Source organism: Dromiciops gliroides, chromosome 2 (assembly GCF_019393635.1).
Source record: "Dromiciops gliroides isolate mDroGli1 chromosome 2, mDroGli1.pri, whole genome shotgun sequence".
NCBI classification, from domain to species: Eukaryota; Metazoa; Chordata; class Mammalia; order Microbiotheria; family Microbiotheriidae; genus Dromiciops; species Dromiciops gliroides.
In genome coordinates, this window is record NC_057862.1 from 327,270,852 (window position 1) to 327,295,650 (window position 24,799).

At 38.3% G+C, this 24,799-nt stretch overlaps 1 pseudogene; it reads left to right on the forward strand.

Annotated features, from left to right (window-relative positions):
* Window positions 1-269: 269 nt before the first annotated feature.
* LOC122743667 lies at window positions 270-834 on the forward strand (annotated as a pseudogene).
* Window positions 835-24,799: the final 23,965 nt, after the last annotated feature.

The window sequence follows — 24,799 nt, forward strand, 5'->3', positions numbered from 1 at the left end:
CCCATTGCTACATCCAAGTTCTCCTGCTATCACAATAATCCAGTAATCTCTCCTTTTTTGAGGTCCATACAATCTATATCTGCCACCCAATCAAAATCATGGCAGATGTTGTCTACAGACCGCTCGCTGAACATTCCCCTTCCTTTTTCAATGTATTCAGTACCTGTTTCACAATCTTTCTCTCCTCTCCAACTCTTGCTTTCATACAAGGGGACTTCAACATATATACTGACCTTTTGCGGGTTGGTGGGGAGTGAGGTGGTAGCACCATGAAGGCCTTGGGCACCCTGAGAGAGTATAAGGTAGTTGGACAATGTCTGCCTACTCCCAAGAGTCCAGGGCCACCTCTTTATCGGATGCGGATCTTTGCTCCTAATCATGTTGTAGCAAAGTCCCGATTCTGGTACTTTGTTTCTCAACTGAAAAAGATGAAGAAGTCTTCTGGAGAAATTGTGTACTGCAGACAGGTCTTTGAAAAGGCCCTTCTTTGAGAAAAAAAGAGAAAAAAGAAAAGACCCCTCTTCGGGTGAAAAACTTTGTCATCTGGCTGCACTACGATTTCAGGAGTGGAACCCACAACATGTACAGGGAGTACAGGCACCTGACCACTGCTGGTGCTGTCACTCAGTGCTACCAAGATATGGGGTCCTGTCACTGTGCCAGGCCCACTCCATCCAGATTATGAAAGTGGAAGAAACTCTTGCCAGCAAGTGCAGCTGGCCTGCAGTCAAGCAGTTCCATGACTCCAAAATCAAGTTCCCACTGCCCCACAGAATCCTGCAGCGCCAGCACAAGCGACACCTCACTACCAAGAGGCCCAACACCTTTTTCTAAGTGCTAAGGTGAGGAGGCCCATGTTGCATTCATCTGTTTAAATAAATTTCCCAATTGGAAAAAATATATATACATATACCAACATTCCTTCAAACACTCTAACCTCCAGGTTCCTTAGCCTATTCACTTCCCAAGACCTACTTCTCTACCCCACCTCAGCTATATACAAATATGTCATAAACTTGATCTTGCAATCATTCATAAATGCACCACTGCCATGTTCATGACAGTGAATTCTCTTATCTGATCAGTCTATTAGTTTTTCATCTTTCATTCTCTTTCTAATCCCAAACCCTGCTGTATAAACTCACATCTCACACAGCATACTAAAATAAGGTCAAAGTGGGTACATGATATACACATAAAGGGTGATACCATAAGCAAATTAAGAGAGCATGGAATAGCTTATTTGTCAGATTTATGGACAGGGGAGGAATTTAGGAACAAAAAAAAAAGATATACCAAGCATTGAGAAATGTAAAATAGATCATTTTAATTATATAAAATTAAAAAGGATTTCCACAAACAAAATCAATGTAACCAAAATTATAAGGAAAGCAGAAAACTAGCAAAGAATTTTTGCGACAAGCATCTCTGATAAAGGCCTCATTTCTGAAATATATAGAGAAATGAATCAAATTCATAAAAATACAAGTCATTCCCCAATTGATAAATGGTCAAAGGATATGAAGAGGCAGTTTTCAGACAAAGAAATCAAAGCTATCTATAGCTTTATGAAAAAATTATCTAAATCACTATTGATCAGAAAGATGCAAATTAAAACAATTCTGAGATACGACTTCACACCTATTAGAGTAGCAAATATAACAAAAAAGGACAATGTTGGATGTTGGAGGGGATGTGGGAAAACTGGGACACTAATCCACTGTTGGTAGAGTTGTGAACTAATCCAACCATTCTAGAGGGTAATTTGGAACTATGCCTGAAGGGCTATAAAACTGTGCATGCCCTTTGACCCAGAAATATCACTGCTAGGTTTATACCCCAAAGACATCCCAAAAAAGAAAAAAAGACCTATATGTACAAAAAATATTTACAGTAGCTCTTTTTGTGGTGGCTAAGAATAGGAAATCTATAGCAACTGATTTTTTTTTTCAGGGCAATGAGGGTTAAGTGACTTGCCCAGGGTCACACAGATAGTAAGTCTCAAATGTCTGAGGCTGGATTTGAACTCGGGTCTCCTGAATCCAGGGCCGGTGCTCTATCCACTGCACCACCTAGTTGCCCCCAAGAATTGGAAATCAAAGGATGCCTATCATTTAGGGAATGGCTAAACAAGCTGTAATATATGATTGTAAGGGAATATTATTGTGCTATAATAAATGACAAGCAGGATGATTTCAAAAAGGCCTGGAAAGATTTATATGAACTGATGTATAGTGATGTGAGCAGAACCAGGAGAATGTTGTGCACCATGACAGCAATATTATTTGATAAAGAACTGTGAATGACTTAGCTATTCTTAGCAATACAATGATCCAAGACAATCCCAAAAGACTAATGATGAAGCATACTATCTGCCTCCAAAAAAAAGAATCGATATTGAACACAGACTGAAGCATGCTGTTTTTCACCTTCTTTCTTTCATTTTTTTTTCCTTTTATTTGAGTCATCTTATACAAAGTGACTATTATGGTAATGTTGTGTGTAAAAATTTGCATCTTTTATGCATCTTATGCCCATCACCTCTCCATCAGGAAGTAAGCAATATGTTTCATCATAAGTCCTCTAGAAACATGGCTGGTCATTGTATTGAAGAGAGTTTCAGTTCTTCAGTCATTTTTCTTTGAAATGTTGCTATTGATGCATGAATTGTTTTCTTGCTTATGCTGACTTTACTCTGTGTCATTTTATAACCAATCAAGGTTTAAATTGTAGAAGAGCTTGGAAGTTAGCATAAGGGTATGACAAGGTACTCAATGGGGACTGTGGTTTTGGAAATGAATGAGGAGTTACCAAAGTTATTCTACAGAAATGTTATGCAAGATTGTACTTCTCGGGGTAGCTAGGTGGCACAGTGGATAGAGCACCGACCCTGGAGTCAGGAGTACCTGAGTTCGGATCCCGCCTCAGACACTTAACACACACTTGCTAGCTGTGTGACCCTGGGCAAGTCACTTGACCCCAATTGCCTCATTAAAAAAAAAAATTAAAAAAAAAAAAAGATTGTACTTCTCCAAGTAACAACTCAGAACATCTATCAAAATACTGGCTTGAAGAATGGGTACCGGATATTATTCTGATACCACCACTGGTAGTAAGCCAGCATTAGTCATAGAATGAGTGACTAAGAATATGAATTACTCCTTGGCCTTCCAGGTCACCATGACAATGTGGAACAAATGTCTGAAGAAACAATCAAGGATATTCCATTTGTAATAGTGACTACCTGGGCTCCCACTGCCTAAAGGCCAGATATATATATTATAGCCCACTCCTGACACCAGGGTTCTCTGATGCATTTAAGGAAGTGGGAGGGAAATTTAATCTCTGATATTGGTTCAATCTTCCATAGATTGTGTTCCTTTGATTTTAGGGGGTCTTCAGGACCCTGATTCTATTTAACTACTTACCAGTCAGATTAGCTTTTTTTTTGGTTTGGTTTTTTTTTGGTTTTTTTGTTTTGTTTTGTTTTGTGAGGCAATTGGGGTTAAGTGACTTGCGCAGGGTCACACAGCTACTAAGTGTTAAGTGTCTAAGGTCAAATTTGAACTCAGGTCCTCCTGAATCCAGGGCCAGTGCTCTATCCACTGCGCCACCTAGCTGCCCTAAGATTAGCTTTTATGAAAGAATAATTACTTCAAAATTATAGCAAGAAAAAAATATACAAACATCCCCCCCACACCTGCAGGTATAATCTTCCTTCACCATCCCAGTCTGGAGAGGAAAGAGGAATTAGGGTCACAGTTTAAATCACTTCCTACATAGCATGATCCCACCAAGTTCCAAGTCCAAAGCCCCATTGGACTTGAATCCCATTGCCTGGCTTCTCAGAGTTTCCTTGCTGAGTTGGTAACAACATAAGACCTGGAATCTCAACTCCAAGGTGATTATGACTTAAGTTCAGGGGTCCAGGGGCTCGATGACCTGAGCCTAGAACTAAAAAGTACATATAAAATAGACCAAAACCCCAAGTCCATTTCTTGTGGTCAGGGAGCCTGAAAAGATAGTGATAGAGAAGATGGATCTTCCCTCCACATCCAGTTTAGTGTATGGTTCCCATGATGTGGGTGAACAGTAGCTTCACCCCTAGCTATGGCTGGAAAGAGAACAAGACTGTCCCACTCTCTTAGTTATAATGATGCAGTCCATTACCAACTACACAGCCAATAGAAAAAGGTTGTTCCTCGTAGGCAATGTCTTCTCCTAGAAGCAGTTTCTAGGTGTCTCCAACATGGGTGTCTCTATTTTGGGTGATCTGGGCATGTGCATAACTCCATTATACTCTGAAACTAAGACCAAATCCAAGGGCATTAATTAATCCTTATGCTTCATCAGGGCCTAGAGGGACCTGGTACATACAGTGATTTTAGGTTTGTAAAGCACTTTTTAAATATGATCTTATTTGTTCCTAACAAAACCCCTGTGGGATAGGTACTAATTATTATCCTCATTTTACCTATGTGGAAATGGAAACAAAGATTCGGTGACTTGCTCAAGGTCACACAGCTCATAAGTGCCTGAAAAAGGACTGTCCTGGGTACAAAATCTCTAATTCACCATCTAAAGTTGGAGAGATGAGTAAATCAAAGAAAACATAACCCAGTATCAAAAGTTATTGCAAATCTAACTTCGTAACAACTACAAGCACAGAAACAAAGGAAAAAAATTAATTTTCCTCCATGGCTACATGAGTAACTAAAATAAATTAAGCAAAAGATTTTTTTAAGGAAATAAACATTCTTAAGGAAAGAATTGTAAGGAGAATGAGTATCTTAGAAGAGAAAGTGGTAATAAACTATGCCTAAGTTATGGACGGGTAGCTAGGTGGCACCAGGCCTGGAGTCAGGAAGACTCATCTTCCTGAGTTTAAATCTGGACTCAGAACTAGCTGTGTGACTCTGGGCAAATCACTTAACCCCATTTGCCTTAGTTTTCTCATCCCTAAAGTGAACTGAAGAAAGAAATAGCAAACCACTTTAATATCTTTGCCAAGAAAACCCCAAATGGAGGCACAAAGAGTCAGACACAACTGAAACAACTGAACCCAAACAAGAAAGTACAAGGAAGAATACATTAGAGTAGAAAAGAGGAAGAGAGGGATAGACCTTGCTTTTTTTCATAATTTGGGGTATGTGAGAAGACTATTCAAACATAAAGAATAGGATATTGTGAGTAGGCATTAGATGAGCCTCACTCAAAACTGAACCAGGAAAAGGAAGGCTGAAAATGGAGGGGGAGGTCAGTTTATTGTAGTAATACATCAAACAACAGGGAAACAAGTAGGGATGGGATAGGAGGACCATAGAGGAAGATAAAAAGTAAAAGGGAGAATAATACCAAGTCACAAGTAAAGTGAACTTCCTGAATCTGAAGGGGAAATTTGGGAGAGGGGAGGAGGGGAATAGAAAATCAGAAAACTAGAATTCAAGAGAGTACCTTATATTGCTTCTTAGAAATTGGGGGATGGCTGAACAAATTGTAGTAAGTACATGGATGAGAATATTGCCATGCTATTAAAATAATGAAAGAGACAATTTTGGGACAGCTATGTGGCCCAGTGGATAAAGCACTGGCCCTGGATTCAGGAGGACCTGAGTTCAAATACAGCCTCAGACACTTGACACTTATTGTGTGACCCTGGGTAAGTCACTTAACCCTCATTGCCCTGCAAAAAAAAAAAAAAAAAAAAGTAAATAGTGGGTTTCATATGGAATCTTTTGTGTTCTGTGCTTAGTATAGAAATTATTTTTAATGTTAAGGATTTCTAAGTCTTAGACAAAAAACTTATAACACCTTAGGGGCAGAGATAATGTTTTAATCATTTTTGCTGGGGTTTCATAAGAAAAAGCTGATTTGGGAAGTGAAAAGCTACTTAAACATATGGTGTTTGTGAATTTTATCTCTGGGCCACAGCTGAAAATATAAGAGTGACTGCCTCCTGGACAGGGTTGCAATACACCTAACTAACACTGATAAAAATGGCTTTGCCTGTCACTGGATAAGAGACTGGGCGGGGGGGGGGGGGGGGGGCCCGGAGAGAACAACTGGGAGAAGAGTGAAAGTAGTTATATTTGGAAAAAATATGATATAAAAATAAAAAGACATTTTTTTACACAGGAAAAAAGGTAAAATAAAATATAAGTTGATTAATGAGTTCCTTAAGTGGGAGGAGAAATCTAATTAAAGGAGTTTGACACTTAAAAAAAAAGGAAGAAAACTACCTGTATCCATCCACCAAAGTAGATAGCATAGAGCATACCCATAATGATGGAAGGAATAGAAATGTTCAATAATCCCAGAAACAAATTCCAGGGAAGGAGCAGGCAACAAAACCCATGACCCCAAATGTCAATAAACAAGTACAGGTAACAACCAAGGTGAACAAATAAATGATCCTAATGTCAGGACTGAAAAAGGGTATTAGATTTAACAGGATGTGTGCCAGGATTTGTTCTGAAAGAGTATATCTTTATCTTAAGAAACACACTAGATAAAAGGTAGGGATAATGTTGCCTAGTTTAAAATAGAGTACCTAAGGGCCTATAAATTAATATTTTGAAAACATTTTAAACCTTTAAATATTCAATTTTATTGAATTTATTGAATTTTTAAACCTTGGATTTAAGTAATAAACTTTAATATTTAAATACTTTGAAATAGCTATTCTTAGATACAATTATTTTATAATCCTATGTCTTTTATGTATTTGAAAACATTATCCTGAGAAGAGGTTCATAGGCTTCCCCAGACTTCTAACTAAGACCATGACATAATAAAGGCTAAGAAGTTCTGGCTGAAAACATACTCAAGAGGAATGGTCAAAGGAATTGAACAAGTAGTTTTCAGATGAAGAAATCAAATATATTTATTGCCATATGAAAAAAGTATTCTAAATCACTATTGATTAGAGAAATGCAAATTAAAATAACTCTAAGGTACCTCATACCTATCTGATTGGCTAATATGATCCCCCATAAAAGGAAAATAATAAATGTTAGAGAAGATGTGGAAAAATGGGAACACTAATTCATTGTTGGTGGTATTGTGAACAGATCCAACCATTCTGGGAACAATTTGGAATTATGCCCAAAGAGCTACAGGGCTGTGCATACCCTTAGGCACAGTAATACCACTACTGAGTCGGTATCCCAAAGAGATCATAGAAAAGGGAAAAAGACCCACATATACAAAAATATTTCTATCATCTCTCTTTGTGGTGGTAAGGAATTAGAAATTGAGGGGATGCCCATCAATTGGCTAATGGCTGAACAAGTTTTGGTATATTAATGTAATGAAATACCTTTGTGCTATAAGAAATGATGAGCAGGCAGATTTCAGAAAAATCTGGAAAGACTTAAGTGGACTGATGCTGAGTGCAGGGAGCAGAACCAGGAGAACATTGTACATAGTAATAGCAATATTGTGTAATTATCAGCCATGATGGACCTCTCAGCAATACAATGATCCAAGACAATTCCAAAGGACTCATGATGGAAAATGCACTCCAGATCCAGAAAAAGAATTGTAGAATCTGAATGCAGATTGAACCATACCATTTTTAGTTTTATATTTTTTTCTTTCCTGAGGTTTTTACCTTTTGTTCTGATTCTTTCATTACATGACTAATACGGAAACACGCTTAATTTGATTATACATATATAATCTATATCAGATTGGGGAGGGGGCAGGGAAGAGGAGGGAAAAAGATTTGGAGCTCAAAATTTTATAAAAACAAATGTTGAAAACTATCTTTACATGTAACTGGAAAACATAAAATACTAAAACTTAAAAAAAGAAAATATACTTAAGAGAGTAAGAAGTTCAGAAGGGGACACAGACAAGAAAGGCATTGGTGGGGCTACCATGATAAATTTGATTTATATTTAAAATACATGATATGGGGCAGCTGGGTGGCAGTGGATAAAGAACCGGCCCTGGAGTTAGGAGTACCTGAGTTCAAATCCGGCCTCAGACACTTAACACTTACTAGCTGTGTGACCCTAGGCAGGTCACTTAACCCCAATTGCCTCACCAAAAAAATAAATAAATAAATAAAATACATGATACATGTTAGATTCATGATTTGTTAAGCAATCTTATTTTTCTATCTTTTGCATATAGGAAAAATATTTATTACTGTTGTCAACCAGATTTTTTCCAGAACTGGTCTCTAACCTATGTATGGCCGGCACAAAATACACCAGAGACAGGTGTCAGGAGTTAGAGAGAACGTTTATTTTTTAAATGAGGAAAAAGGTTTGCAAGCAAAGTGGACCTACAGGCACATGTGCTGGGACCCCACCCCTAGTGGGGGGGAACCGAGGTAGCCTGGGGAGATCTCAGTATTTATACTAGTGACAGCTCAGTGAATTGTAGCCCTAACAATGTGAGAGCAGCAAGCACGTGACAATTTTGATTCATTGCAGGATGTTCCGACTTTGTCCAGTCTTTGTCTTTGGCCAGACAACACCTAGTGAATTGTGTGACTAGCCCACAGGGTGAGATTATTCAGAGGGTGATTGCAAAAGATTGTTGTCCTGTTAAACTCAAGTCACAGCTTGCCTGCTAGGCCTTAGCTCTGGAAATAAGGAGTCTAAATTTTACTTTGTCACTGTCAAGTTCATAAAAAATTTTTTTTAAAAAGAAGTTATAGTGATGTAAAAAATCCAGCTCTGGCTTCATTAGAGCTTTTGGGTGGGACCAGCAAAGGCAACAAAAGAAATATATTGTCATCAGAGTATATTGCCCAGATAGAAATAAAAAGTAGATGAAGAAGAACCGGTAAATTGTCTTGGAAAAATGATATAACAGTAATACAGGGACTTTGACTCTCCTCCTCTTCCTCTGGAGTTCTTTCTCCTTCTCCAAGTAGAAAAGCTAATAACTTCTAGACTTTAATGACAACTTCGTCCTTCAAAATATGGAGAAATTAATAAAGAAAAGATCTCTTTGAAACCTATTTTTCACCAAGTTTGCAGTTTTGGAAATGGTAGGGGGATTGGGAGGACTCAATCACTCCCTCTGAGCATCCATGATGGAGGAAAGAAGAGAAAAGTAGAACATAATCAGGTATGAATTTTAGATTTGTGGAGAGCAGATTTCCAAGGATTTGGGGAGAGGGTAGAGAGGATTTGGGGACTCAAAAGAAGTTAGTATAAAAAGGATGGAAAGCTCTCAGGATTTTTTTTTTTTGAGAGACAATGAGGGTTGTGACTTGCCCAGGTTCACACAGCTAGTAAGTGTCAAATGTCTGAGGTTGGATTTGAACCCAGGTCCTCCTTAATCCAGGGCCGGTGTTTTATCCACTGCACCACCTAGCTGCCCCCAGGAATGAAATTTTGAAAACAGAAACAATTAAAATTAATAGGAAGAATTGGAGTCCCCTAATGAGGTAAATGTGATTGCACAGAGAACTCATCAATAAGCTTGGATTTTTTTTTTTCGGGGCAATTGGGGCTAAGTGACTTGCCAAGGTTAACACAGCTAGTAAGTGTTAAGTGTCTGAGGCCAGATTTGAACTCAGGTACTCCTGAATCCAGGGCCAGTGTTCTATCCACTGCGCCATCTAGCTGCTCCCAATAAGCTTGGATTTTTAAATGATGTGACACAGGCTACCATGGCTCTCACTGCCTAGAAGGCAAGCTAGATTTTCACTTCTTCCCCAGGGTTCTCCAGTATTCTTCAGAGGATTAAGGTTCTCTGCCAAAGGCTCTGGCCCCCATTTAGCCACTAACAGTCTGATTAGCTTTTATGCAAAAATATTTACTTCAAAAAGTATAATCATACATATACAAATTTATTTCCCCAACATAACTCCCCCATCTTTGTTCTACCTCAGTCTTTGGGAAGAAGAAGGTGATTGGGTTCATAGTTTATCTCAGTTCCCATAGAGCAGGGTTTCTTAAACTTTTTCCACTTTTTTACATGACCCTGGATATATAAATATATAAAACAGGTATAATAACCTTTAACTGTTGCCAAATTTTTCACAACCCCTGCATTCAGTTACATGACCCCATATGTAGTTGTGACCCACAGTTTAAGAAACTAGGCCACAGAGTACAGCACCTGATTCAAATCCAAAAACCACTCTCATAGTCAAGTTCCTGTCATCCTTGTTTTCCAGAGAGAGCATCTATGCTGGGCAGCTGGGTGGCATAGTAGGTAGAGTGTCAAGCCCAGAATCAGGAAGACTCATCCTCATAAGTTCAAATCCCACCACAGATACTTACTAGCTGTGTGACCCTGGGCAAGTCACTTAACCCTGTAAAATGAGCTGGAGAAGGAAATAACAAACCACTCCATTATCTTTGCCAAGAAAACCCCAAATGGGGTCACAAAGAGTCATTTCGTGACTGAAATGACTGAATGACAACTATATAAATGCTAAGCTCACTGGCTGCACCACACTTCCCTACAATCCTAGCTCGAAGGTTGCTGTGGTTCATCCTCCTGAATCCTTTGAGGATCACTTCCAACACTCGAAACTGAGAACAAACAACACAGAACAGAAATGAACACCTCCAGACCCATTTCTCAAAGCCAGGGTGAAAGAGAGGGATCAGGGGAAGGAAGTCCTTCCCCTCTCACTGACTCAGTTCATGGTGTAGGTGAACTAAGATCTTCACCATCTGGACACAGCAGATGAGAGTAATTAAAAGAGAGGCAGAGGGAGGGGGAAAAGCAGACAGCTCAGTATCTCTAATTTTTAAAGATTCAGGCATCCCATCAAAGAAGGCTACCTCCACATACTTAGCAGGGGGCATAGGCCTCTGTGATGTGCAATCTGGGCATGCTCCATAGGCCCCTCAAAGGTGCCTTCATTTTAGGAGAACTGGGCATGCCCAGATAAGGGGCTTACATATAGAAAATGGAAAGACTGGTGACTGAGGACTAGACTTGTCCTTCCTGGTCTCAGAGGGGGAAATGAGGTACCACAAATGGAAGTTACAAGAAGAAATATTTGAGCTTAATGTCCAAGAGAAAAGCTTAAGTTAACCAAAAACAAAAAGCCTGCCTCCAGAGGTAGTGAGTTCCCATTTTCTGGCAGTCTTCAAACAAAAAGTAGCTTAGCACTTTTCCAATATGATGTAGAGGGGAACCTCATTCAAATGCAGCTAGGTGGTACAGTAATAGAGCATTGGATTTGGAGTCAGAAAGACTAGAGTTCAAATTTGGCCTCTGGTACTTGCTAGCTGTGTGACCTTGGACAAGTAATCAAACTCTTTGCCTCAGTTTCCTTACCTGTAGAATGGGGATGATATTGGCACTGAACTCACAGGGTTCTTGTGAGGATCAAATAAGATAATATTTGTAAAGCATTTAGCCCAGTGCCTGGTACATAATAAATGCTTATATAAATGTTGGCTATTATTAGTAGTTATAGGATGGAATCTATGACCTCTGGTTCTACCAATTAGGGAACTCTGTGATTCTATGAAATATACTTTTTTTAAAAAATTGGGCTACATTGAAAGTTTAAATAAGTAAAGAAATAAAGCTACCTTAAAAGTCTCTTAGGTGACTTGGTTTATACTGTCTCAAAGCTTTTTTTTTTTTTATGGCCATTTAAAAAAATAACTTCTTCCCATCCTCTTCTAAAGAGGAAGTTTGAATGAAAATTTGGCATCAAACTGTTTGAAATAGCAAGCTTCGTTAACTACTTATATGAAATAATGCAACTCCAAGGATTTCAGTTCCCTTTTTCCTCCCTTCTTGAACTAAGGAACTTTAAAAATGTTTGTTGAAATAGAGTTATATACCAGAGCAAAGACTGGGTGTGTTGATAAGAAACATTTTTTAAATGGTTGAGAAATATCAAGTACATTAACCACCCCAAACAGTGAGGTCAAATACAATTCACTTCCAATATCTTCACCAACACAGTCTCTGATTATCTGTATAGGTTCCCCCAGTTTAGACTAGATGAGTCCTTCCCCCAGAATTCCTTTAAAGCACACTCTTTTAGGAAACACACAGATATATAAAAGCAAGGGCTATTCCTCATTGAATAAGGAGTCAAAGGATATGAGAAAACAGTTCTAAAAAGAAGAAATTCAAACTATGAATCTTCACGTGAAAAATTGCTCCAAATGACTAATAATAAGGAAAACTCAAATCAAAAGAACTCTGTGGTTTCACCTCATTTCCACCAAATTGCCAAAAGAGATAAAAGACAGAAATAAGCAATGCTGAAAGGAATCCTAAAAGATAAGTACATTAATACACTTATAGTGGGGCTTTTCATTGAACCAACCACTCTGGAAAATAATTTGGAATTATGCAAATGAAAAAGACCCAAATGTCCAAAATCTTTGAGACTTATGCTATATCCCAAGGAGGCTAAAGACAGAAGGAAAGATCTCATACACATAAAATATTGATAGCAGCACTTTTCATGGTAGCAAGGGACTAAAAACAAAATATTTGTTCATATTCTTGGTACATAAATATAATGAAATATTACTGTGTTATAAGAATTAATGAACCTGAATATAAAGATGCATGGAAAGACATAAACTAATTCAAAGTGAAGATAGGAAAGTCAGGAAAACAATATATACAATAATTACATCAGTGTAAACAGAGGGGAAAAAAAACCATAAAAAATTGCACATGACTGTTTCAAAGTAGTAAAGAACAAGTTTAGCTTAAAGAAGATATAAGAAGACCTCTCCTGCGCCCACTCTTTTATAGCGGTAGAGAGTCCATGGGTATGGAGAATGGCATGTAACATGATATTCCTTCAGGCATTGACCAGTTTTGCTGACTTTTTTTCCTCTTCTTTCTCTTCTTTTTCTTTATTATAAAGGATGCCTTAAAAGAGAGGGGCATATATAGAGATATTAGATATATGTCCAGGTGACATAAAAACAAAAGGTATCAATAAAAATCTACTTTAAAGAAAAAGATGTGGGCAGCTAGGTGGCACAGTGGATAAAGCACCAACCCTGGATTCAGGAAGACCTGAGTTCAAATCCAATCTCAGATACTTGACACTTACTAGCTGTGTGACCCTGGGCAAGTCACTTAATCCTCATTGCCCTGCAAAACAAAACAAAACAAAACAAAAAGATGACATATGAATTGATGCAGAGTGAAGTAAGCAGAATCAGGAAAGGATAGACAGGATGATTCCAAAAATGGAACAAAAAGACCAAACTTGGCTCTTGAGAAGATATTTGCAAGTACACTTCCCTTTTCTTGCTTGCATTGAAATGTCAGACTCCATTGATGTATTTGTTAGTTTGGCTAAACTGCAAATTTCTTCCCTCTTCTCTAATCTTTGTGACAAGGGATGATGGGGGGGGGTGGCAGGAGAAGAGGTGTATAAGAGCCTAAAATTCTAGCTGTGATGTCTTAGAGCTAATGAATGGTTGCCTTAAATTAGAAAACATATAGCACCAATCTTTGGGCATTAAGTATTTATTAAAGTATATTAGGGGTTAGTAAAGAGAAACACGTGGATAAAGTATCCCTATTCTGCTTGTCCCTGCTGCCTCTGCCGCCAAGCTGAGCTTCCTCAAATGAAAAGCCACTCCTCAGCAGCTTCTCCCAGAACCTCTTGTGAAACAGGAAACAGGGCTGTCCACACACACATAGCTCCAAGCTAATTGTCTGGTAACTTTGATTGACATAACTAACAGGCAGTAACTTCCGAATGCTAAAGTCACATGGTTTTCAAGTCACATGCTTTCTCCTCATGGAGGAGCTTCCCTTCAATATCTTTCTCAAAAAGTTGGTAGCACTCTAAATCTCACAGTGGGCAAGGATATATTTGCAAATGAAGGTGTAAAAATATGATATCAATGTTTTTTAAACTAAGGGGAATAAAACAGAAGAGGAAATTTCTGGATTTTATTCAGGTGACAAGACTGACTGAATATTTGATCTCTTTAGTTCCTATTATAATTCACACAATGCCTCTTCTCCAGCCCTCATGTCTTTACAGAAACCGAGCCCTTGCATGGAATGAATTCCTTCCTTACCTCGGACTCTTAGAATTCTTAGTTTTCATCAAAGCTCAGATTAAAGGTCACCCCCTCCCTGAAGTCTCCTTCCACTTATTCACTTAGTTACAAGTACTTCCCCCCAAGACTCCCAAGATTTAAGAGAGGTGACTATTTTGCCTATGGAACAGGGGACATGTGCATAGTACCTCTGATGCAAAGTCCTCCCATGGAAAATTCTGGGAAGGATTCTTCTGAGAGAACCATAATGGTATGCAATGGAAATTCTTTAGAGAACGGCATGGACATGGGTTCCAGTTAGTTGACAGCTGCATGTTGTCTCTCCCTATAGAATGTCAGCTCCTTGAGGGCAGGGACCATTTTTATTTTTGTCTTTGTATCCCCAGCACTTAGTGCAGTACCTAGCACATAGTGGGCATTTACAGCTATATACTTGTTGCTCAATTGACTGATTCATGGACAGAATCTCTTAGTCTGGAAATAAATGAAGTATGAAGCACAAGATCTCAACTGTCAATGGTGCTCCATAGGTTTGAATTTATAGTCAGGCAGAAGTGTGCTAGAGCCAATTGTTGAATTTTTAGTGTGAACGTTTATACCTCAAAAGTTGACCAGTGCTACAAATCAAGCTTCCTCTTTTTGGTTGATTGTCTAGATTTTTTAAAAGTGATGGAGCACAAGACCATTCCACTATAATCATATAGCACAGCTTTTTCCATCATTCCTCAATTGATGGATATTCCCTTGATTCTCAATTCTTAGCCTCCACCAAGAGTTGCTATAAATATTTTTTGTACAATTTTCCCCCTTTTCTCTTTTTCATGATTACTATTGTTAACTGTTTCCTTTCCATCCTACTCCCTTCCCCATGATATTTATTCTATTATCCATCTTCTTTCACTCTTCAAAAGGAATTTGCTTCTGTCTGTCCCCTCCCCCACTCTGCCCTTCCTTCTTTTGCACCACTCTCTTTATCCCTTTCCCCTCCTATTTTCCTGCAGGGTTAGAGAGATTACTCAACCCAATTTAGTGTGTACACTATTCCCTCCTTGAGCCAATTCTAATGAGATTGAGGTCTTTGAGCCAATTCTGAGGAGTGTTAGGCTCATTTACTGCCCAGATTAAATAGATTACTCCACGCAGTTGGGTGTGTCTGTTAGTCCCTCCTTGAGGCAGCTCTGATAAATTTAATATCTTTGAGCATTTTCTGATGAGAGTAAAATTCATTTACTGCCCTGCTCCTCTCCCATCTCTTCCCCATCTCCATAAGTCTTTTCCTGTTTCTTTCATGTAGGAGTTCACCTCTGCCCTTCCCCCTCCCCCAGTGCATTCCCTTCACCTCTCAATTTAGCCCTACAGGAAATGACAAACAGGATGATCCCCGAAAAACCTGGAAAGACTAATGAACATTGATGTGTGGTGAAGTGAGCAGAGCTAGGAGGACATTGTGCATAGTGACAGCAGTATTGTTCAATGAGCAATTGTGAATGACTTAACTACTCTCAGCAATGCAATGATCCAGGACAATACCAAGGAACTAATGAGGAAGCTTACTATGCACCCCCATAGAAAGAACCGATAAAAAGAACACTTGTGGATTGTACATATATAACCTTGTTTTGATCTTGTGGAGGGGGGAGGAAAGGGAGGGAGGGAAGAAGGGAGAAAAATTTGGAACTCTAAATCTTATGAAAATGAATGTTGAAAACTACCCTTACATGTAACTGGAAAAAATTTAAAAAATGTTTATTGCAAAAAAAAAAGAAAGAAAGTGCATCATGATGCAAAGTTCTGAATAAACTTGTATGTTCCAAAAACAAAAAAGAAGTGATGGAGAAAATGTTAATAATGCAGATCAAACTTAAAACCATGGGACAGTTGTGTGGCAACAGTAGATAGAGCACCATCCCTGAAATCATGAGGACCCAAGTTCAAATCCAGCCTGAGACACTTACTAGGGAAGTCACTTAAACCCAATTGCCACCCCAACAAAAAAAAAATTGAAATATTAAATTGAAAGTGTGTTTTGTGAGTACTTTCTATGGGAGTCGATAGTAAGCTTCATCATTAGTCCCTTGGGATTGTCTTGGAGCATTATATTGCTAAGAGTAGTTAAGTCATTCACAATTGCTCATTGGACAATACTGCTGTCACTATGCACAATGTCCTCCCAGCTCTGCTCACTTCACTATACATCAGTTCATGAGTCTTTCCAGGTTTTTCAGGGATCCTGTTTGTCATTTCCTATAGCATAATACCATTCCATTACAATCATATACCACAGCTTCTTCCATCATTCCTCAATTGATGGACATTCCCTTGATTCTCAATTCTTAGCCACCACAAAGAGTTGCTATAAATATTTTTCCCCCTTTTCTCTTTTTCATGATTACTATTGTTAACTGCTTCCTTTCTATCCTATTCCCTTCCCCATGATATTTATTCTATTATCCATCTTCTTTCATCCTATCCCTCTTCAAAAGGGATTTGCTTCTGTTTGTCCCCTCCCCCAATCTGCCCTTCCTTCTTTTGCCCCTCTCCCTCTTTATCTCCTTCTCCTCCTGTTTTCCTGTAGGGTTAGAGAGGATTACTCCACCCAATTTAGTGTGTGTGTTAATCCCTCCTTGAGGCAACTCTGATGACTGTAAGGTTTTTGAGCCTTTTCTGATGAGTGTAAAATTCATTTACTGCCCTGCTCCTCCCCCATCTCATCCCCTACTCCATAAGCCTTTTCCAGTTTCTTTCATGTAGGAGTTCACCTCTGCCCTTCCCCCTCCCCCAGTGCATTCCTCTCACCCCTCAATTTAACCCTAAAGATGTCATCATGGGGCAGCTAGGTGACACAGTGTACAAAGCATCCACCCTGGACCCAGGGGGATCTCAGCCAAAACCTGGCCTCAGACACAAGACAGTCACCCACTGTACAATTGATAAAAAAAACACTTGTGGATTGTACACATATAACCTGATTGCTGACTTGTGAACGGAGAAGGAAAGGGAGGGAGGGAGGGAGGGAGGGAAAGAGGGAGGGAGGGGAAAAATTTAGAACTCTAAATCTTATGAAAATGAATGTTGAAAACTACCCTTACATGTAACTGGAAAAAATAAAATAAATGTTTGCTGAAAAAAAAGTGTGTTTTGTGTACATTTGGGTGCAGGGCAGGAGATCCAGTAGTGAAACATTTACCAACACACTACCATTCAGTACTCCCTAACTTGCAGCCTCCTCCTCAAGTTCCCCCTACACCCCATGGTGGAAAAATACTTTTTTGGTTCACTCTGGTTTCATCCGTTTCTCTAGTGGTAGCCCTACAGACCTCCACAGTTTCCTTCTCTCACAGTGTCTCTTAGGGAAGTAATGTAACAGGTCACTAAATTTGAAAGTGTATTTCAATCCCACCTAAAGGTTGCAGCTGTCCCTGGCTTTGTCCATAATATCCAGGCCAGGAGACTGTTAGGTGGCACAGTGGATAAAGTACCAGCCCTGGATTCAGATGGACCTGAGTTCAAAGCTGGCCTCAGACACTTGACACTTACTAGCTGTGTGACCCTGGGCAAGTCACTTAACCCTCATTGCCCTGCAAAAAGGAAAAAAAAAAGTACATTTCATAATATCCAGGCCAGGGGCTAGGCCCTTAGGCAACCAATTGTCATTCTAAGAAATTGGTTATTTGCTTAGGTTTAGGGGACTTTTTTGTTTTGGAAGACAGAGAGAAAATGTTACTTACCCACAGAGGCTAGAAGGGAGTCTTCTCATCTCCAGTTTTGCCTCTCTCTTCCACAGATGGTGGCCAAATCACTTTGTTAAGGAGTCTTATGCTCCAACTTTACTACCCTATCCTCTCTCCCATCACCATCCCCCCTCAACAGATCAGAACTCTATTTTCTCAGGGTTAATTTTCAGCAATCCTACTTAAGGGGAAGGGAAGGGTCAACCTCTATTTGAAAAGAGGAACGTGCAAATCTAAAGAATTACTTATACATAGTATTTAGAAGGCTTTTTAAAAAATAAAATAAAATAGGACTTCCCACAACCCTTTTCACTACCTACCTCCTAGAGGTTTTTGTGGGAGAGATGCATTATGAACTTTATACCCCTGCAGAAATGTGAGCTGCTACTGGTCCTCAGGCAAACAAGTCTCACTAAGCTGGCACCCAGATTTGGAAGGGTCAGGAATTCTCCCACTTCTTTATAAATACTCTAGACCCACTTAAAGAAGAGCATTGTTATGGAGTATTACAGAGTTGTAAGTCAGTACCACTAAACAAGAGTATGTACAGAACCTGGGACTAAGTGCTTTATGGAAAGAGGGGAATGAAGAAAGGTACAAGGATAGAGTTATGTGAAGTTAGGAAGGGATGGGAACAAGCTTTTAATGAACACCTACTATATTCCAGGCACTGTGTCCTGCTCAGAAGCTCCAGGCCCTCTACTGAGCCCCAAAATGAACCTGCCAGCCAGCAGACCCCATTTGCTATAAATATATTGTCACTAGAACACAAGAAAGGAAACTCTCCTTGTCCTGAGGGACCATGCAATGACAGGACTACAATTAGAACCTGATAATTATTAATAAAATTACCTTATTTTTTCCAGAGGAACTGTATGAAAACCTAGCCTAACAAATCAAAGGTCTCTTATGGTAACAGAGATTGAACGTGGCTGATATGCACATAATCAGGCATTCCTAAGAATTCTTCTTTCACAAGATGATTAATGTAGAAATATGTTTAATGTGATTGTACATATACAACCTATATCAGACTACTTTCTGTCTTGGGGAGGAGGGAGGGAAGGGAGGGTAGGAGAAAAAAAATGGAACTAAAAATCCCGTGAAAACAAATGTTGAAAACTATCCTTAAAGGTAACTGGAAAATAATAAAATACTTAAAAAATTTTTTTTTAAAAAGAAAAGAAGTTCTTAACTAAATCAAATTTATAAGAATGCAAGTCATTCCCTAATTGAGAAATGGTCAAAGGATATGAACAGGCAGTTTTTAGATGAAGAAATCAAAGCTATCTATTGCCATATGAAAAAATGTTCTAAATCATTATAGATTAGATAAATGCAAATTAAGACAATTCTGAGGTACCACTTCACAACTATCATATTGACTAATATGACAAAAAGGAAAATAATAAATGTTGGAGAAGATGTGGAAAAAGTGCAACATTTCCATTCTTGGTGGTGTAACGATTGGAATAACGCCACCTGCTGGATACTTACTGTAGAGGAGTTCTGCCCATGAAGGGAAGGTCTTTGAGGACAAGACCAGGAGTCAGGAAGTGACACAGGCTAGTGGGAGGAGGAAGGAAGAGACTGGCGCTCAGTCTCGCGCTTTTTTCCTCTGGACTCTGGTGGAGAAGGGAGCTAGAAATGCTCTCCCTTTAATAGATAGAAATCTAGGCCTTTTTCTCTCTCTTTACCAAATTCTTATTCTCCTTAATAAATGCTTAAAAGTCTAACTCTTGCTAAAGCTTATAATTTATTGGCGACCACTCATTAGATATTTTAGACAGTTTAGCTAGAATTTTAGCCCGTTAACAGATGGCTGACCACGAAGAGGAAAGCTAACCCTCAGTCTTCTGATCTTCTGGTTGGGTAAGAAATTTCCCCTCCCTCTCCCTTTAACTGCTAAGTACTGGCGTACTGGCTGTGTTTTCCTTTAAATTTTTTCGAATGGACCTTTTAAACTCCCTAATTACCCTATTTTTGATTTTAGTCTGTTTAACCAGACAAATGGGAGATAAGATCATGTTAATGCTTTGTTTTTGTGGACTTTCTATTTTTCTTTTTATTTTTGTTAAAAGAGCCAGCAACTTACTCACACAAGGAAATATCTCTCCCTCTCCCAACCATGCTTTTTCAGAGAAACCTGAAGAGATTCCCGCAGCTTTTCCCAGTTCTAACACTAATTGTTGCTCTAATTTTGCATGCCTGGAGGCAATGACCCACCCTCTAGAAGCTTTTAATCCCTTAGCACCTAGAGGCAAAGTGGGGGAAGAGGAATCCAGGCCTGAGTTCAAAATCAAGTCTGATTCAAATTGCTCTGGTCCCTCCCCTCCTCTCCAGACCCCACCCTCTACTCCTCCTATGGCCAAGCCCATTGCTTCCCCTGCCTGGGAAGTCCAGAGATCTGATGCGCATGCTCAACTTTCTGTAACTACATTTGCAGCTTCAGGCTCAGTCCTTCCCCAGCCTGGCTGTGCTTCTGAGACAACCTTAGAAAACCCTTTAAATTCCAGATATGCTCGTTTTGTTGATAATTTTGCTAACCTGCTTTTGTCTTTCATTAGTAATCTTATAAAGCATTTGTATGGTGAAAAGACTGACAGACAATATAGAGGGGTTAAAGAAGAAAAATTTAAGCTGTATAAGAATGACAATCATCAACATAGTTCAAGACTCTGCTTCTTTTGCCATGGAATGGTATATATTTTAGAGAAATGTAGAAGTAAGCAGCAAGGTATTGATATGAGTGTTGGGGATTTTAGATATCGGAATCAAAAGTGTTCTGAATTCACTCAGATTATTAATGTCAGTTCAGAGGTTACATAGGATTTCTATGCTATTACACCTACATTTTGAAATTAATGGTATGGGTTTATTTTTATAGAGATTTTCATGCTTTTGAGATTATATTTTATACTTAGTTTTTAAAACAAGGAGAATATTTGTAAAAGCTTTTTAGTCATGTGATCAAGTTTATATTTTATAATACTCTTATTAAGTTCATATTCATTTAGATTTCCCTAGTTTGAATTTCATTGTCTTTTATTGTTCTGTGTGTATTTTTTTTCTATTTATTCATCTCTCTAATTTTGAAACATTGCAAGATGGTTTTGATTTCATAATACAATGTTAATTCTAGGAGTATTGTGCTCCCATATTCTGAGTTGTTTGTTTTTGTTATTTTTTCTCAACTGATTATTTGATCAAACTCTTTAAAGTATTTCCTTGGCAAATTGGTTGCCATGGCAAGTGTAAATTGATTCTAGAAGTATTATTTTTGATAAGCATATTTTTAAAAAAAGAGGGGAATGTTTGTAAAAGTTTTTTTTTTCAAAAAAAGTTTTCTTTAGGATTGTGTTGTGCTTTAACTTGTATTTAAATATGTTCTGATTTTTCACAAAAGTGATTGTATACTAAGTAAAAAAAAGGGGTATTATTTGAAATTGTTGCATAAATATATATTGTGTCAAGTCAAGATGTATTCACATTTTTTGCAATCATTTATTATCCTCAATTTTTAAATCCATATGAGACTTGGATTATGGGAACTTATCATTTAAGACATTAATTGCCTTTATTCTGAGTTATCAGATGCCAGTTGGCCAAGATGCCATCCAATCACAAGAGAAATACATGCAAGAGCAGACACTGAACTGTCACATGAGGGGAGACATGCATGAAGTCAAGGTATGGCCAAGGGAACGGCTTTTGACAAATGTTGAGGTTGGATTCTCTTGGTTTAATATTTTATTTTATTTTTCCCCACAATATTGTACAGATGGCTGGAAGTATTGATCCCACCCATCTCACTTCTACACCTGGCTTCTATGCTCCCTCCTATATGCCTGATGCCATGGACCATCTCAATCCCATGCATCTGATTAAGTCTGACTCAGTTTCCTCCAATATGTTTGGTGGCATGGACATATATTCCATCCACCTATTTTAAGCCTAGCATACTGCATGGGCAGTATATATTGCTCAAGTGTGGGAATGCTCATATCCCATCATTTCTCTGTTCTTTTATGGTAACCCCCATAATTGTCTCAGGTGTCATGATAAATACAGTGTTGAATTTGGCCTTGACACCTGTTACCAATTATATTAGATTTTTTAATTTCTCATAATGGCATGAGGATAATTAGGCAGATGATGCAAAAAGTGATAAAACAAAGATAAAAATTATTTTTATTAATTAATATTGCAGCAATTGTCTTCTCAATTACCCTCCATAAGGGGGGACTATAGTAATATTATAATTTTAAAGAATGTTTTAATTTTTGTTTTATTATATGTTTCATGTGTAACAACTAAGATTCTGAATTCCCTTAGACATGTTTTTGAGAACTTTCATTGTTTGATTTGATTATTGACAAAGCTATTTTAAAGTTGTGTTAAGCTCAATTTTGTAGGAAATTTTCCTGGCTGATTACCAGCATCCACACATCAACCCCTAAAAAGACTTCCATTCCACAACTACACCTAGAGGACATCTGAGAAAAGACTTTCAGAGACTTTAAATGAACAGTTTTGATTTGTTGTTTTTGTTTTGTTTTTTCTCTTTCTGTTATAATATACACCATCTGTAACATGTATTCTCTGCAGAGGCCCTCCCTTTGCAAGACTAATGTCAAAGCGTCGGTTCATGAGGACAAAAAAAATCGCCCCTCTGGACAAAACTTTCCTCTCTTCCTTTTCTATATTGTTGTTCACATATTATTAGTTAGCAATAGTTATTATATTGTTTTTACTGTTCCGTCAAGGAAACATTTTGTTTCTTGAGGAACAACAGGGGGGACTGTAACGATTGGAATAACGCCACCTGCTGGATACTTACTGTAGAGGAGTTCTGCCCATGAAGGGAAGGTCTTTGAGGACAAGACCAGGAGTCAGGAAGTGACGCGGGCTAGTGGGAGGAGGAAGGAAGAGACTGGCGCTCAGTCTCGCGCTTTTTTCCTCTGGACTCTGGTGGAGAAGGGAGCTAGAAATGCTCTCCCTTTAATAGATAGAAATCTAGGCCTTTTTCTCTCTCTTTACCAAATTCTTATTCTCCTTAATAAATGCTTAAAAGTCTAACTCTTGCTAAAGCTTATAATTTATTGGCGACCACTCATTAGATATTTTAGACAGTTTAGCTAGAATTTTAGCCCTTAACAGTGGAATTGTGAACTGATTCAACCATTCTGGAGAACAATTTCAAACTATGCCCAAAGGGTTATGGGACTGTGCATACACTTTGACCCAATAATACCACTACTAGGTCGTTATCCTAAAGAGATCATAGAAAAAGGAAAATCATAAGTGATATTAAAAGGTTAAATTATTTACATTCCTACATAGGAAGGTAATAGTTGTAATTCATAAGAGCTTTCTGATTATTAGGGCAGCTGGTTGGAGTATATTTAGACAGAGGGCACAGCTGTGAGTTGAATATAAAGGGATGATACCTTTTAAAAAATAAAATTAAGGTGAGAGAGAAGAATGCACTGGGAGAAAGGGAAAGGGAGAGGTGGAATGGGGTAAAGTATCTAACATAAAAGAAAAAACTTATACAATGGAGGGGAAAATGCAGGAGAATCTGGGGAGTGAGTGAGCCTTACTCTCATCAGAACTGGCTCAAAGAGTAAATAACATACACACTCAGTTGGGTATAGAAATCTGTCTTACCCTGCAGGAAAGTAGGAGGAGAAGGGGATAAGGCATGGTGGTGATAGAAGGGAGGGCAAATTGAGGGAGGGGGCATTCAGAAGCAAAACATTTTTGAGGAGGGACAGGGTGAAAGGAGATAGAGAATAGAGTAAATGGTGTGGGGAGGGAATAGCATGGAGGGAAATACAGTTAGCAAAAGTAACTGAAAAAAATTTGAAGCAAGTTTATCTGATAAAGGCCTTGGTTCTCAAACACATACAGAATGGAGTCAAATTTATTAAAATAATTAAATAGTAATAATAAAATTATTAAAATAAGAGTGACTTACCAATTGATAAATGATCAAAATATATGAACAGTTTTCAAATGAAATAATCAAAGCCATCTACGGTCACATGAAAAAAATGCTCTATTGATTAGAAAGGTACAAGTCAAAACAATTATGGGGTACTACATCATACTCATTGTATTGGATAATAGGAAAGCAGAGGAAAATGACAAATGTTGTAGGGGACATGGAGGAAATGATATGTTAATACACTGTTGGTGGAGTTGTAAACTGATTCAAATATTCTGTAGGGCAATTTGGAACTATGGTCAACTGGCTATAAAACCATGCATCTATTTGGCCTAGTAATACCACTACTAGGTCAGTATCCAAAAAGTTAAAGGACCTATATGTACAAAAGAATTTTATGGCAGCTTTTTTCTGGTGCAAAGAATTTGAAATTGAAGAGATGCCTATCAATTGGGGAATAGCGGAACAAATTGTGGGATGTGATTATGATGGAACATTATTATGCTATAAGAAATGAGGAGGAAGCTCTCATAAAAACCTGGAAAGATTTACATGAGCTGATGCAAAGTGAAATGTACTGTATACAAAGTAAGAGCAATATTGTAAGATGATCAGCTGTGAATGACTGCTATTCTCAGCAATACAATGATCCAAGACAATTCTGAAGGATTTACAATGAAAAATGTGATCTATCTCCAAAGAAAGAACTGTTGGTATCTGAATACAGATTGAAGAATATTTTTTAGTTTGTTTTTCTTGAGTTTTTTTGGTCTGTTTTCTTTCACAACCTGACTAATATGGAATTGTTTGGTGTGACTATATAACTTATATTAAGTATCTTTACCTTCTTTTTTTTTTTTTTTTTGGCAGGGCAATGAGGACTAAGTGACTTACCCAGGGTCACAAACTAGTGTCAGGATTCTGAGGCTGGATTTGAACTCCTGAATCCAGGGCTAGTGCTTTATCCACTGCACCACCTAGCTGCCCCCTGAGTAGCTTGCCTTCTTAAGGGGGCAGGGGAAGGGAGGAAGGAAGAGAATTTGGAGCACCAAGTTTTTTAAATGGACATTAAATTGTTTTTACATGTAATTGGGGAGAAATAAAATTCTAAACTAAAAAAGCAAAACAAA